Here is a 15,442-nt window from a genome sequence, read left to right on the forward strand (position 1 = left end):
TGGAATACGCTGCGGGGCTCTACACGCACATTACGCATACCGCTGTGTGAGCCGGCATCAACTATGGAAAGGAGATTTAACCCTTTCCAATCCAATTTGTATCCTGGTTTTCCTAGGGGGGCTTACTCTTTTTCTGCTGTTATACAACGGTGCTATCTGCTGGCTAAAGCCAGTACTGCATGAGGTGACACATTGGATAGGCTCCGACAGCAGAGAGGCTGGCAATATACAGTAAGAGAACCCCGACGGACGTCTTCAAACATCGGAGCTGTACAGCCTTAAATCATAATGTCTTTAGACGTCAGACAGTGGATTGGAAAGGGTTAACCCCCAGATGGAGGTTCAACGCCGCGGATAGGCAACACCACAAGATTGTGTACGTAAGAGCGGCCACCACAATCCGAGGATTTACACCATAAACACCAACATCCCTGCGGGAACAACGACAGACGACACAAGTCCCTCTACTCGGCGCTGACACCGGGCGGCCGCGGCAAGTCAGCAATAAAGTAAGAGCGGTGGTCATCCGGCAGGGAGTTATTATCAGCACAGGGATCACCAGCATTTATTGATATATGATGTCAGGGTCCGCGGCCCCCATCAGCCGAGAGCTGCAAGCAATAAAGGGGGATTGCAGACATTACATCTTTCACCTTTATGTAAAGACATCAAGAGGAGTCAAAACCTGCAAAAGCAAATCCTCCCAACAATCCCAGCAGGGCGGCACCCCCCCCTCCCCTCCTCCCAACAATCCCAGCAGGGCGGCACCCCCCCCTCCCCTCCTCCCAACAATCCCAGCAGGGCGGCACCCCCCCCCCCTCCCCTCCTCCCAACAATCCCAGGAGGGCGGCACCCCCCCCCCCTCCCCTCCTCCCAACAATCCCAGGAGGGCGGCACCCCCCCCTCCCCTCCTCCCAACAATCCCAGCAGGGCGGCACCCCCCCCCCTCCCCTCCTCCCAACAATCCCAGCAGGGTGGCACCCCCCCTCCCCTCCTCCCAACAATCCCAGCAGGGCGGCACCCCCCCCCCCTCCCCTCCTCCCAACAATCCCAGCAGGGCGGCACCCCCCCCCCTCCCCTCCTCCCAACAATCCCAGGAGGGCGGCACCCCCCCCCCTCCCCTCCTCCCAACAATCCCAGGAGGGCGGCACCCCCCCCTCCCCTCCTCCCAACAATCCCAGGAGGGTGGCACCCCCCCCTCCCCTCCTCCCAACAATCCCAGCAGGGCGGCACCCCCCTCCCCTCCCCTCCCCTCCTCCCAGCAGGGCGGCACCCCCCCTCCCCTCCCCTCCTCCCAGCAGGGCGGCACCCCCCCTCCCCTCCCCTCCTCCCAGCAGGGCGGCACCCCCCCCCTCCCCTCCCCTCCTCCCAGCAGGGCGGCACCCCCCCCCCTCCCCTCCTCCCAACAATCCCAGCAGGGCGGCACCCCCCCCCTCCCCCCTCCCAACAATCCCAGCAGGGCGGCACCCCCCCCCGTCCCCTCCTCCCAACAATCCCAGCAGGGTGGCACCCCCCCTCCCCTCCCCTCCCCTCCTCCCAACAATCCCAGCAGGGCGGCACCCCCCCCCTCCCCTCCTCCCAACAATCCCAGCAGGGCGGCACCCCCCCCCCTCCCCTCCTCCCAACAATCCCAGGAGGGCGGCACCCCCCCCCCTCCCCTCCTCCCAACAATCCCAGCAGGGCGGCACCCCCCCCCCTCCCCTCCTCCCAACAATCCCAGCAGGGCGGCACCCCCCCCTCCCCTCCTCCCAACAATCCCAGCAGGGCGGCACCCCCCTCCCCTCCCCTCCCCTCCCCTCCTCCCAGCAGGGCGGCACCCCCCCTCCCCTCCTCCCAGCAGGGCGGCACCCCCCCCTCCCCTCCTCCCAGCAGGGCGGCACCCCCCCCTCCCCTCCTCCCAGCAGGGCGGCACCCCCCCCCCTCCCCTCCCCTCCTCCCAACAATCCCAGCAGGGCGGCACCCCCCCCCCCTCCCCTCCTCCCAACAATCCCAGCAGGGCGGCACCCCCCCCTCCTCCCAACAATCCCAGCAGGGCGGCACCCCCCCCCTCCCCTCCTCCCAACAATCCCAGCAGGGCGGCACCCCCCCCTCCCCTCCTCCCAACAATCCCAGCAAGGCGGCACCCCCCCCTTCCCAACAATCCCAGCAAGGCGGCACCCCCCCCTTCCCAACAATCCCAGCAAGGCGGCTGCCCCCCCCCTTCCCAACAATCCCAGCAAGGCGGCACCCCCCCCCCTTCCCAACAATCCCAGCAAGGCGGCACCCCCCCCCCTTCCCAACAATCCCAGCAAGGCGGCACCCCCCCCTTCCCAACAATCCCAGCAAGGCGGCACCCCCCCCCCCCCCCAACAATCCCAGCAAGGCGGCACCCCCCCCCCTTCCCAACAATCCCAGCAAGGCGGCACCCCCCCCCTTCCCAATAATCCCAGCAAGGCGGCACCCCCCCCCCCTTCCCAACAATCCCAGCAAGGCGGCACCCCCCCCCCCCTTCCCAACAATCCCAGCAAGGCGGCACCCCCCCCCCCCCTTCCCAACAATCCCAGCAAGGCGGCACCCCCCCCCCCTTCCCAACAATCCCAGCAAGGCGGCACCCCCCCCCCCTTCCCAACAATCCCAGCAAGGCGGCACCCCCCCCCCCCTTCCCAACAATCCCAGCAAGGGGGCCATCCCCCCCCCCTCCCAACAATCCCAGCAAGGCGGCACCCCCCCCCCCTTCCCAACAATCCCAGCAAGGCGGCACCCCCCCCCCTTCCCAACAATCCCAGCAAGGCGGCACCCCCCCCCCTTCCCAACAATCCCAGCAAGGCGGCACCCCCCCCCTTCCCAACAATCCCAGCAAGGCGGCACCCCCCCCCCCCTTCCCAACAATCCCAGCAAGGCGGCACCCCCCTCCCAACAATCCCAGCAGGGCGGCACCCCCCCTCCCCTCCTTCCGCAATAGTCATTGGTTGATTAAATGATCGCCTGGTGTAAGCAGTTAATTGTGGTCCTTCAATGACGATCCAACAATTTTGACGGGAGGGGTACAGCTCCCACCAAACGCCAATCTGTTTCCACTTTTTTTTTTTTTTTTTTTTTTTTTTGAGCATTTTGCCCTCCCATTTAACCCCTAAGTACATGGCCTATTTTGAGCTTAAGGACAACGATTTTTGGTGGATTTTCATCTCCATTTTTCAAAAGCCATAACTTTTTTAATTTTTCCATTGATGCGGCCGTATAAGGGCTTGTTTTTTGCGTGGCGAACTGTAGTTTTTGATGGTGCCATTTTGGGGTACATAGACTGTGTTGTAAAACTTTTATTTTTTTTTACGATAACGGAGAGAAAATGCATCAATTCTGCCATAGATTTTTTGGGTTTTTTTTTTTTACAGCGTTAATCATATTATCCATTTTTTCTGCGGGTCGGTACGGTTACAACAAGACCAAAATTCGTATATTTTTCTTAGGTGTTTTCACTTTTCTGCAATAAAAGCCTTTTCCTTCTAAATCAATGCATTCCAAGTCCTGTAACGTTTTTATTTTTCTATGGACGGCGCTCTGTGAGGGCTTATTTTTTGTGAGACGAGCTGTAGTTTTTATTGGTACCATTTTGGGGAACATACAGCTTTTTTGATCACTTTAATTGCATTTTTTGGGAGACAAAATGCTAAAAATTAGCATTTTGCCTCTGTTCTTTAGCGGGTTTTTTTACGCTTTTTGCTGTATGGAATAAAAAGCAAATATGTGGAATTTTAATTTTTCTTTACCTTTTTGATGCCAATATGAGAAAAAGCACCTAAAAAGGTTTTTTTTTTTTACATTTTTCTTTTTTGCACTTTTTTTTTCTTAAACACCATTTGTGCCCCTCTGGGGGACTTACAGCACAGCACTGATGATCACTGTGATAAGGCATGGCAGGACTTCGGTCCTGCCATGCCTTATCGCTTATACAGCGATCACAGGCTCTGGCAATACAAGACGGCGGTATCTGGCGATTATATTGCGAGAACCCGGCAACTTCACAAACGGAGCGCGCTACATAGATCGTGGCAGGAAAGGGGTTAACAGCAGGGGGGGGGGGGCGCATCCCTATGACATAGGGATACATCATTTTGAGGGAAGTACCCCGCTCCCATGACGTACCCTTTCGTCATGGGGAGGGAAGGGGTTAAAGTGGTTGTACCACGATGGCAAGTTATGTCATATCCGTAGGATAGAGGATAACTTGCTGATCAGTGGGGGCGTCTCACCGGTCAGACCCCTACCAATCTCAAGATCAGGCATTCTGTGTTCCCCGGTCCTGCCTACTGCATCCGTGCAGCAGGGAGGTAACGGTGGTTGGTTACACTAACGCTCCATTAGAGCGAAAAGCTCTAAGAATCGGCACCACCGGCTGCAGGAAGCCCACAACACGCCAACATCTCTTTAGCGCAACGGGCGGCCGGAATCTTCATTTGCTTTTTCTATTTACTTGTTTCTCCTTAGAAGACGCTGAAGAACGTTCCGTTGGAATAAAACCCCGAAAGAAAAGTCCAAAATATGCGGCCGTTAAGGAGTAAATTATAAGCGCCGAATAAGAAAACGGCGCGGAGTGAATGTAATGCGATCTAAGAAAAAAGGAAACATCGCCGAATATAATAAGTCTTTGTAGAAGCTTTGGGGGAAAATAAGCAATCTAATAAATTGAGAGAAGCGGCATGAAAAACCAACTCCGCTCACAGGGAGCGTCCGACGGACTCTTGATTAGCGGCAGATAACAGAGGGCAATTAACCGATCCACCCTGCTATTTACTCAGCAATGAGAGCATTGAAAAGTGTCATCCATAATAAACGAGGGAGCCGGGAACGATACAATTTGTCAAGTAGCAACGTGACCAGCGGGACGGCGAGTCCCGCGCCATATATGGTATACGGAGGGGAATCGGGGTCACGGCTAATGTAGGGAAACCACGAGACATTGTGATGGATAGTCAGCCCCCGCCCCAGACATGGAGAGGACCCCCACAGCCCCTCTAGTAGTAGACACTTCTACCGGAAGCCATACTTACTCGTCAAACGCCAACAAATGTGAAACGTCATCTTCCAGAAATATTTGTATTTTAACAGACTTTGGTTTAAATTGTAAAAACTAAAAAAAAAGAAAAAAACTTCAAAAACGCTCATAAAGAAGGCGGGAAATACACGTAGGACACTTCTTGTAGTGAAGAACACCTAAAAAAAAAACGGCATCACTGGAGGACCTGGAACATCCGTACAGGAACAGTCTGTAAAGGGGTCTTGTGGGACTCGAGAGACATCCACCCCTCTCCATCGGCTCCCCGTCCTGCACTGAGGCAACCGCCCACAAGCCCTGCGGCAGCCAACGGTGGCATGTGCCATTCACTGTGCGCGGGACTCTTCAGCCAATCACAGGCTTCAGCAGCGATTCTGCCATGAACAGCACATGACCGCTTAAGCCTGTTCCGAGCTGCGCCAGCAGTAGACGGAAGAGCCGCTGGCAGAGGCGGGTAGGGTGGATAGAATGCTAATCACGCACTCTAAGGCTCCATTCACATCTCATGTCCCGCTCTGTTAAGGGGTCCCGTCAGGGTTTTCACTTAAAATCTCAAATAAATGGAGCCTCTCTCGGCCATTATAGAAAACCGCTGACGCGGAGGCCAATACCGATACCTTTCAGCGGGTGGCCATCTGTTTGCGGCATAATGTGCTGGAATAAACAGCGCCGTCCAGAACCCTTTGGGGATTCTACATGGACCCTGATGGGGCCCCCGGGTGGAGCCCTATGACGGGCATTTTGCCATAAATCTGATGCTGATTCAAATTTGCATAAAAAAAGTGACAAAATCCGCTGTGAGAGCATTGCCGAGGGGCGGGGGCGGTCTGCCAAACAGCCCAACAGGAAAGTTCCTGCTGGGCCGCTGCAGGGGAGGAAATTTTTCTTTAACTTTTTTGTCAAATCATGTGATACATCAAATGACCGCTCTACCTGCAACAGGGCGAGGGCGGACCGCAGCGGGAGGAGCAACACTGGCGAGGAGAACTTTATTTATTTAACGGGCACCACTATAAACGGAGGGAGGAGCGGGGGCACGGTTACCGAGCAGGGGCACTAATTTGTGGGAGTGACACGAAAAAGGCACTTATTACATGGGGTCTATGGTGAGAACAAAAAGGGGGATACCATTACTGTGTGGATCACCTCAAGTGGCGTTATTACTATGTGGGGCACTATGAATGGGGAGATTGCCCTCCCAATCCGCCCCTGCCCCCGGCTACATTCACACACTGAAGGCTCCTTCACGATTTGTGTATTCATGTAGAATAATGAATTTACAGCAGATTTTACACCCTACAACATCTCATTAGTGCCTAAGCTCCATTGAATGACCCCATGTGACTAGTCTCCGCAGACTAAAGTGTTCATGTTCTGGATGTTTTCTGCCCCAGATCATCTTAACCCCCCACCCCCACTCCCACTTCTCTCGTCCGATCAATCTATGGCAAGTCTAGGCATAAGCTGGCCATAGACATCCAACAACCGTGGGGCGAACAAGAGTTTGTCTGACAGCCGTTTCACCCGACTGCCCTCTAGACATGAAGGCTCGGCTCAAGGGACCTATACATGGGGCAATTATCACCCGAATGACCATAGGAACAGGCGTTGAAATTCAATGTCCTTATCGGTCGGAGGAAGCCGAGCCGCCCCCAGATTAGTCGCCTGCCGTTATCAGCAGGTTCGGACAACACTTCGTGCCGCGGCTCGGCATGAGCGCTTACCGCACACATTGGCCGAAGCCAACGGATGGAAGGATTCCGTTAATAGTCCCATGAATCCCGTCCAACACCAAGAATACACATTAATATACAACATTAGAGGCGAAGTAACGCAAGGAAAAGATCACCACAACAAAAGAACATCTGCTGATAATTAGGAGACCGAGAACGAAGAACGAACAAAACCCTAAGATTAGACTAACTGCTTGCTTTATCGTATCACATAAGTAATTACACCCAGCTGCACCCGGCGCCCACCTGCAAGAGGTGCCGAGGGGGCAGTCAAACCGTGCCCCCCCCCCCCACCACCACATGAGGGACGGTTTACACGAGCAACTAGCAGCCGAAAAGTCACTCACAGCCGTTCTGACCGATAGTCCTATGTAAAGGTGTGATCATTGCAAACGGGTCAATTTTCGGTCTAATCACCCCTATGGGTGTACGCACACGGGCGTGTTGTCACGGAGACCCATAGTCCAAGTCTAAAAAAAAAAAAATGGATTTGCAGCACGTCCTGCTTTCGGATGGGAGTAGCACATGTCAATGGCGGTGTTCAGCGCGGATGGACTGTCTGAGTGCTAGCCATTGCGAATTGCGCCCAAGAATCTTTGGCGCAACTTTTTATTTGCCCATGTGCAAGTAGCCTTAGTTGCTAGTCACCATTTTGACTCACTAAAACAAAGCGAGTGGTGAGCGACTTCCTGCGCGCTCCACCTCCATCACTGGACAACCATCGCTCCGGTAGGGGCGTACAGAAACAGTCGCCCCCATCTAAAAGTATCCTAGGACAGCAGTATTATACACCGCACTAGTTGGTGGCCCCGCTACGGACAGTGCGTTAGGGCCCACAGGGTTTAGTTCACAGCTCCGCCAGACTGGGAGTTACTGGGAGACGAACACCACAATTACTTGTGCAAACTCATCCAAGCCGAGCGGTAATTGGGTAAACGACCATCGTGGCCACCGTATTGTCCGAGATCACTCTAGGGGCGCAGCCACACAGGCCATGTTCCTTTCCAGATGGATTGAATGCAGACCCCCCGTTGGTCTATTCAGGTGGGCGGGGTTTGTTTGTTTTAACGCAGACAGATGTTGCGCTGCAGTCTGTGTTCACGGACCAAAATTACTGATCAAAGTCTATAGGTGCATTAAAAAAAAGCAAACCTGAATTGGCATCCATGTGTTCACCGAGAACACCCCGTTTTCTGTGGGTTATGACAAAACTGACATCACTTGGACCTTCTTGCATTAATTTAATTAAATTTATTTAGGCGAACGCATGAAAAACGGATGAGACAAAGATGCAACACGGACATAAAAACCTGCCCACACACACCAAAAACACAGAGTGAAACTGCAAGCCCCCGTAGAACGGGCCGCAAGGATACATTCCGCCAACGGAATCCATGCTGGAAAAAGTGCGCCGCAGTCGCTAGCAGAAATCCGCATGTTTGCATGTAGATTAACCCCTTCAGTTCCGTGTGGAATCGGTCAACAAATGTCTTTTTTTTTTTTGCATGTAAATTTCAACTCAGACTACGCTGTAGATTTGCATTCCGAAGGACAGGACACGTCTTGGACACGCATGTGATGTGGAATTTATGCAAAATCTCCCGTGTGAACGCAGCCTGAGGCCAAATCTACACGTAGTGAAAAACACGCAAGTTTGCTGCACAATCTGCATGTTTAAGTCACTGATACACTGCAGAATGCCTGCAGCGGACTTCACCGGAGTTCTGCAGCGATGTCCCGTGTGACGCCGGGGACCGGGGTCTAACACTTCATTGTGGGCTCAGTAATTAGGGACGGTGATTCCAGCGCCTCTCCGTGCTTCTCGCACTAATTTCCCGTGACCAGCCGGATACTTTGATGCATAGAGGGTCATTCTTGCTGTTGTGCCCTGGCTGTGCTCAGGCACTCCGTGTTCCAGGCCGTTGCCCAGAGGGTGAAAAGGCTGTTGAGAAAGTCTGTGTAGGGCAACTGATGCCAAGATGCTATCTGACTCCGAGTGTACCCGCTGAGAGGGTCCGAGCTGCCTCTTATTATAGGGGTCACTCAAGGTATGAAAAAATGTTGCAAGTGCACAAAAAGAATATGGAAACAAAGCCCACCACCATAGAGCCCCCAACCAGTGACACATCCCGTCCATATAAGACAGGCACGATGAATTACCCCCTTACACTCATAGCTGCCCAAAGCTAACCATCCCTGATGAAAGCATGTGAACAGTGTACCCCTGTATACAGGAGACAGACCTGAGCAATCCATCCAGAGAGAGCATGTGAAAAATGTGTTCCTGCATACAGGAGACAGACCTGAGCAATCCATCCAGAGAGAACATGTATATATGTGCTCCTGTATAAAGGAGACAGACCTGAGCATTCCATCCAGAGAGAGCATGTAAACAATGTGCCCTACACACAGGTAACAGACCTAAGCAATCCATCCAGGGAGAGCATGTAAACAATGTGCCCCTACACACAGATAACAGACCTAAGCAATCCATCCAGAGAGAGCATGTAAACAATGTGGCCCTAAACACAGATAACAGACCTAAGCAATCCATCCAGAGAGAGCATGTATAAATGTGCTCCTGTATACAGGAGACAGACCTGAGCAATCCATCCAGGGAGAGCATGTAAACAATGTGCCCCTACACACAGATAACAGACCTAAGCAATCCATCCAGAGAGAGCATGTAAACAATGTGGCCCTAAACACAGGTGACAGACCTAAGCAATCCATCCAGAGAGAGCATGTAAACAATGTGGCCCTAAACACAGGTGACAGACCTAAGCAATCCATCCAGAGAGAGCATGTAAACAATGTGGCCCTAAACACAGGTGACAGACCTAAGCAATCCATCCAGAGAGAGCATGTATAAATGTGCTCCTGTATACAGGAGACAGACCTGAGCAATCCATCCAGGGAGAGCATGTAAACAATGTGCCTCTACACACAGGTAACAGACCTAAGCAATCCATCCAGAGAGAGCATGTATAAATGTGCTTCTGTATACAGAAGAAAGACCTGGGCAATACATCCAGAGAGAACATGTATACAAAGTCCCCCTGTGTACAGGAGACAGATCTGAGCAATCCATTCAGAGAGAGCATGTAAACAATGTGCTCTTGTATACAGGAGGCAGACCTGAGCAATCCATCCAATCCATCCAGAGAGAGCATGTAAACAATGTTGCCCTACACACTGGTGACAGATCTGAGCAATCCATTCAGAGAGTATGTATAAATGTGCTCTTGTATACAAAAAAGACAGACCTGAGCAATCCATCAAAAGAGAGCACGTAAACAATGTGCCCCTGTATATAGGAGACAGACCTGAGCAATCCATCCAGAGAAAACATGTAAACAAAGTGCCCCTGTATATGGGAGACAGACCTGAGCAATCCAGAGAGAGCATGTAAACAAAGTGCCCCGGTAAACAGAAGACAGACCTGAGCAATCCAGAGAGAGCATGTAAACAAAGTGCCCCAGTATACAGAAGACAGACCTGAGCAATCCATCTAGAGAGAGCATGTAAACAATGTGCTCCTGTATACAGGAGACAGGCCTGAGCATTCCATCCAGAGAGAGCATGTAAACAATATTTCCCAATATAAGGTAACAGACCTGTGCAATCCACCCAGAGAGAGCATGTAAACAATTTGCCCCTACAGATGATAAACAATGTGCCCCTGTATACAGGAGACAAACCTGAGCAATCCATCCAGAGAGCATGTAAACAATGTTCCCCTACACACAGATGATAGACCTGAGCAATCCATCCAGAGAGAGCATGTAAACAATGTGCCCCTGTATACAGAAGACAGACCTGAGCAATCCATCCAGAGAGCATGTAAACAATGTGCCCCTGTATACAGAAGACAGACCTGAGCAATCTATCCAGAGAGAGCATGTAAACAATATGCCCCTGTATACAGAAGACAGACCTGAGCAATCTATCCAGAGAGAGCATGTAAACAATATGCCCCTGTATACAGAAGACAGACCGGAGCAATCTATCCAGAGAGAGCATGTAAACAATATGCCCCTGTATACAGAAGACAGACCTGAGCAATCTATCCAGAGAGAGCATGTAAACAATATGCCCCTGTATACAGAAGACAGACCTGAGCAATCTATCCAGAGAGAGCATGTAAACAATATGCCCCTGTATACAGAAGACAGACCTGAGCAATCTATCCAGAGAGAGCATGTAAACAATATGCCCCTGTATACAGAAGACAGACCTGAGCAATCTATCCAGAGAGAGCATGTAAACAATATGCCCCTGTATACAGAAGACAGACCATGTAAACAATATGCCCCTGTATACAGAAGACAGACCTGAGCAATCCATCCAGAGAGAGCATGTAAACAATATGCCCCTGTATACAGGAGACAGACCTGAGCAATCCATCCAGAGAGAGCATGTAAACAATATGCCCCTGTATACAGAAGACAGACCTGAGCAATCCATCCAGAGAGAGCATGTAAACAATATGCCCCTGTATACAGGAGACAGACCTGAGCAATCCATCCAGAGAGAGCATGTAAACAATATGCCCCTGTATACAGAAGACAGACCTGAGCAATCTATCCAGAGAGAGCATGTAAACAATGTGCCCCTGTATACAGAAGACAGACCTGAGCAATCTAACCAGAGAGAGCATGTAAACAATATGCCCCTGTATACAGAAGACAGACCTGAGCAATCTATCCAGAGAGAGCATGTAAACAATGTGCCCCTGTATACAGAAGACAGATCATGTAAACAATATGCCCCTGTATACAGAAGACAGACCTGAGCAATCCATCCAGAGAGAGCATGTAAACAATATGCCCCTGTATACAGGAGACAGACCTGAGCAATCCATCCAGAGAGAGCATGTAAACAATATGCCCCTGTATACAGAAGACAGACCTGAGCAATCCATCCAGAGAGAGCATGTAAACAATATGCCCCTGTATACAGAAGACAGACCTGAGCAATCTATCCAGAGAGAGCATGTAAACAATATGCCCCTGTATACAGAAGACAGACCTGAGCAATCTATCCAGAGAGAGCATGTAAACAGTATGCCCCTGTATACAGAAGACAGACCTGAGCAATCTATCCAGAGAGAGCATGTAAACAATATGCCCCTGTATACAGGAGACAGACCTGAGCAATCTATCCAGAGAGAGCATGTAAACAATATGCCCCTGTATACAGGAGACAGACCTGAGCAATCTATCCAGAAACAGCATGTAAACAATGTGCTCCTGTATACAGAAGACAGACCTGTGCAATCCATCCAGAGAGAGCATGTAAACAATGTGCCCCTACACACAGGTGATAGACCTGAGCAATCAAAAATGGGGAAAAATGCCCCTCTACACATGTAATAGAGTTAACCAATCAATTCTGCATGTTAACGCTCTGCCCATTACATACGTAATACACCTGACCAAATCAATATTGATGAGAAGATATGTAAACAGGGTACCTCTGCACACAAGAAACGCACTATACTAATCGTCCCCGTGTACATATGTTAGTAGACCTGACCAATCAATCCTTGTGAGAGAATCCTGCATGTAAACACTGTGCTCGTTCCATAACAGACATGACCAACCAAATCCTGATGACAGAACACGTGTGCCAATGAATGCACACACGTAACAGGCTAGACAAAGCCATCATGATGAGAACACGCATACAATGTGCCCACATACATACCCAACCAATCATGCAAGTAAACCTTGTGCCCCTGTACATCTCACTAGACCCGACCAATCCATCGGGAGAACACGTACACAATGTGCCCCTGTACACCTCACTAGAGCCGACCAATCCATCCTGACAACACGTACACAATGTGCCCCTGTAAATCTCACCAGACCCGACCAATCCATCCTGACAACACGTACACAATGTGCCCCTGTAAATCTCACTAGACCCGACCAATCCATCCTGACAACACGTACACAATGTGCCCCTGTAAATCTCACTAGACCCGACCAATCCATCCTGACAACACATACACAATGTGCCCCTGTAAATCTCACTAGACCCGACCAATCCATCCTGACAACACGTACACAATGTGCCCCTGTAAATCTCACCAGACCCGACCAATCCATCCTGACAACACGTACACAATGTGCCCCTGTACATCTCACTAGACCAGACCAATCCATCCGGAGAACAGGTACACAATGTGCCCCTGTACATCTCACTAGACCAGACCAATCCATCCGGAGAACAGGTACACAATGTGCCCCTGTACATCTCACTACACCAGACCAATCCATCCGGAGAACAGGTACACAATGTGCCGCTGTACATCTCACTAGAGCCGACCAATCCATCCAGAGAACAGGTACACAATGTGCCCCTGTACATCTCACTAGACCAGACCAATCCATCCGGAGAACAGGTACACAATGTGCCCCTGTACATCTCACTAGAGCCGACCAATCCATCCAGAGAACAGGTACACAATGTGCCCCTGTACATCTCACTAGACCAGACCAATCCATCCGGAGAACAGGTACACAATGTGCCCCTGTACATCTCACTAGACCAGACCAATCCATCCGGAGAACAGGTACACAATGTGCCCCTGTACATCTCACTAGACCAGACCAATCCATCCGGAGAACAGGTACACAATGTGCCCCTGTACATCTCACTAGACCAGACCAATCCATCCGGAGAACAGGTACACAATGTGCCCCTGTACATCTCACTAGACCAGACCAATCCATCCGGAGAACAGGTACACAATGTGCCCCTGTACATCTCACTACACCAGACCAATCCATCCGGAGAACACGTACACAATGTGCCCCTGTACATCTCACTAGACCCGACCAATCCATAAGGAGAACACGTACACAATGTGCCCCTGTACATCTCTCACTAGATCAGCCCAATCCATCCGGAGAACACGTACACAATGTGCCCCTGTACACCTCACTAGACCAGACCAATCCATCCGGAGAACACGTACACAATGTGCCCCTGTACACCTCACTAGACCAGACCAATCCATCCGGAGAACACGTACACAATGTGCCACTGTACAAACATAGCAGACCTGACCAATCAATCAGCATGTAAACAAAGCCCGCCCCTCAGTCTCTGCCATCTCCTACCGGTCCAGCCTCTACCAATCCTTCATGATCGCTCTGAGATCAACCACCATGGACAAAAACTCAAAACCAGCTTTATCGACAGCCTGACCAGCACGCCGGCTCCACTCCTTTAACTCAACGTAAACATCCAGGAAATCCCTTTAAGAGAAAAGCCAGAACGGAAGAGGCGCCTAAATAATTCGCCATCACCCTCGTGCAAAGACAAAAACCATTGGATGGCGAAACCAAACCCTGGACTGCACGGCGACTACGAATCGCGCCAAGGTCATCATGCGTCGGGGCGCGGGTGCCGCCGTTTACACGTTCTTACACACAGGGGTTAAACCCCCGACACATTTAAAGGGCACCTGCGTCCCCGTCCGTCCTTTTATTAAGGTCATCAGGAGTAAAAGGATTTATCCCACCGAGGGGGAAGCAGCACCGATGGCCGCCACCGAAGGCAGCGCTTCATCCCCGGAGGGGTCCGCACCCAGAGATCTCAGGCCGCAGCAGCACCTCTGGGGTCTCCCGGGGGTCCGCAGGCGGCAGACTCATCCCATAGGATATATTATATGGAGGGCACATGTAGAGGGATACTGCAGAGCCATCATATATACACATATCAGACATTACATAATAATGTTATATCATACAGTGTATATCCATCAGGCATATCACATATCACAGCATCATTGTATATCCGTGCCATATCCACGCTCTATGAGGCATATTACACATACAGCATCCATAGCCTGCAGCACCGTATCCCCGCAGCCGCACAGATACAGTACGTCTGCCATATCCTACCTCCCGTATACACCACCCTCCACACCGAGCAGCACTTACCTGCAGCCTGCACCCCCTGGCGGGCTCCGCCGTCCCTCCGCTCACCTCCCTCTCCTCTGCCGGCTCCGCCAGCCACTGCCGCTACTGACACAGTTACCGCAAGAGCAAGAGATGGAGGCGGGGCTAAGGAAGGCGGGATTACAGTCTGCAGTCTAACTGGTCCGCGGGCTGTCAGTCTTATTCCCAGGCATCCAATGACCTGAGGTGGGCGGGGTTATCTCGGCACAAAGGAGCTAGGGACAAAATAAGCAGACAATATTCGGTGACGTAGAACAGAGGAGGCGGGTGTCTAGAGGAGACGGACAAGAGTTGTAGCCAATCAGATTGGAGAATACCTCAGGCCTTCTTTGCGCGCTGCGTGATACTGCGTCCTGATTGGATGGCGGGTAGGCTGGAGCTTCTCGTCGGGCTGTCAGTCAGGACGTGAGGTTGTGTGTACATGGAGCACGTGGTGTCTGCAGTGGTGATGGAGGCGGGACGTGCTGCCCCTGGCTGATAAGCCGTTCACCAACCACTGGGCACAGGGGAGGCTGGCATGGCGGTCCCGGCAGATGATTGGTAACATGGAGTCTGCTGATGGAGATTGGCGGTGCGCAGGGTGAAATACACACTGAGCCTCCGGAGTGGTGGATACGGTTTAGAATACAGTCACACGTAGCAGAAGTGGCGCAGATTTTGGTACGGATATTGATGGCGATCCGCGGCAGATGGCACCTTGTAGT

The 15,442-nt window shown here is 51.8% G+C and overlaps 1 protein-coding gene across 1 annotated transcript in view; it reads right to left on the reverse strand.

Annotated features, from left to right (window-relative positions):
- Positions 1-14,774, reverse strand: part of TIAM1 (TIAM Rac1 associated GEF 1) — a 285,262-nt gene extending 270,488 nt beyond the window's left edge. The window contains exon 1 of the mRNA XM_066599058.1: positions 14,721-14,774. The gene's annotated coding sequence lies outside the window, so the exon portion shown is untranslated. The remainder of the gene's footprint in view (positions 1-14,720) is intronic.
- Positions 14,775-15,442: the final 668 nt, after the last annotated feature.

The sequence above is a fragment of the Eleutherodactylus coqui genome, chromosome 4 (assembly GCF_035609145.1).
Source record: "Eleutherodactylus coqui strain aEleCoq1 chromosome 4, aEleCoq1.hap1, whole genome shotgun sequence".
Lineage (NCBI taxonomy): Eukaryota > Metazoa > Chordata > Amphibia > Anura > Eleutherodactylidae > Eleutherodactylus > Eleutherodactylus coqui.